The sequence below is a fragment of the Sinocyclocheilus grahami genome, unplaced genomic scaffold (genome assembly GCF_001515645.1).
Source record: "Sinocyclocheilus grahami isolate Dianchi unplaced genomic scaffold, SAMN03320097.WGS_v1.1 scaffold152.1, whole genome shotgun sequence".
Lineage (NCBI taxonomy): Eukaryota > Metazoa > Chordata > Actinopteri > Cypriniformes > Cyprinidae > Sinocyclocheilus > Sinocyclocheilus grahami.
Window position 1 is genome coordinate 2,010,316 of NW_015505331.1, and position 832 is coordinate 2,011,147.

General features: G+C 34.4%; 1 long non-coding RNA gene across 1 annotated transcript in view; it reads left to right on the forward strand.

Moving 5' to 3' along the window:
- LOC107592404 (uncharacterized) overlaps positions 1-832 on the forward strand; it is a 3,314-nt gene that overhangs the window by 1,365 nt on the left and 1,117 nt on the right. The window lies entirely within an intron of this gene.

An 832-nucleotide genomic window follows, 5' to 3' on the forward strand; every position in this document is an offset into this window, starting at 1 on the left:
TCTCTATGTTTGTGTCTTCCAGTGTGACATTCCAATCATACAGAGATGGTGGACTCCTGATGGTTTTCTCTGAAAGGTACTGGACATTTCCTCCAGCACACCATTACATTTGCACCCCCTTCTGACTAATTTGAAATTAACCAAGATACATGTATAGTACAGTGCAGAAAACCTACAAGAGGCCCTTCCAATTGGATAACAGGCTACGCTTGTGAGGTATGTCTCAAATCTATCTATCTATCTATCTATATACATTAATAAGAAATATTAAAGTTACATTTTCCTTTAATATTCTGTAATGAAGGAGATCCCAGTAATCTGACAGAAGTTGTGAAATGGCTCCATTAAACAGACATCTGCTCAGGGGGCCAGTGGAAGAGCCTCTTTTCCTTATAATGGAGGAAGAGGACAAGGAAAAGGCCCTCAACAATCTCCTGGAACAGAAGTTTCCAGAGTGCCCTTCATATTTCATCTTGTGTTCAGGGGAGTTATTTTTGTAGGATTTTCATAACAAAATGGGCCCAAGAGTGAATTGTTAATTTTGTAAGTTTTCATGCAGGATTGTCATGACAAAATGGGCTTAATAGTGAATTGTTCATTTTATAAAACTCTATTTAATTATTGTGTACAGTTTGATTGTTACTTTTAAAATTATGCTGCTGTTTGTGTGTGTGTTTTATTGAAATGTTTTAGTTTTCATATAGAAAAATGTATGATGCACGTGTTCTTGACTTTGGAGTAAACATTTATTTTGAATCTTGTGATTAAAGTATATTTAATATAAAATGCCCAAAAGTTTCAAACATTATTTTTAATATCACAAACAGGAAAT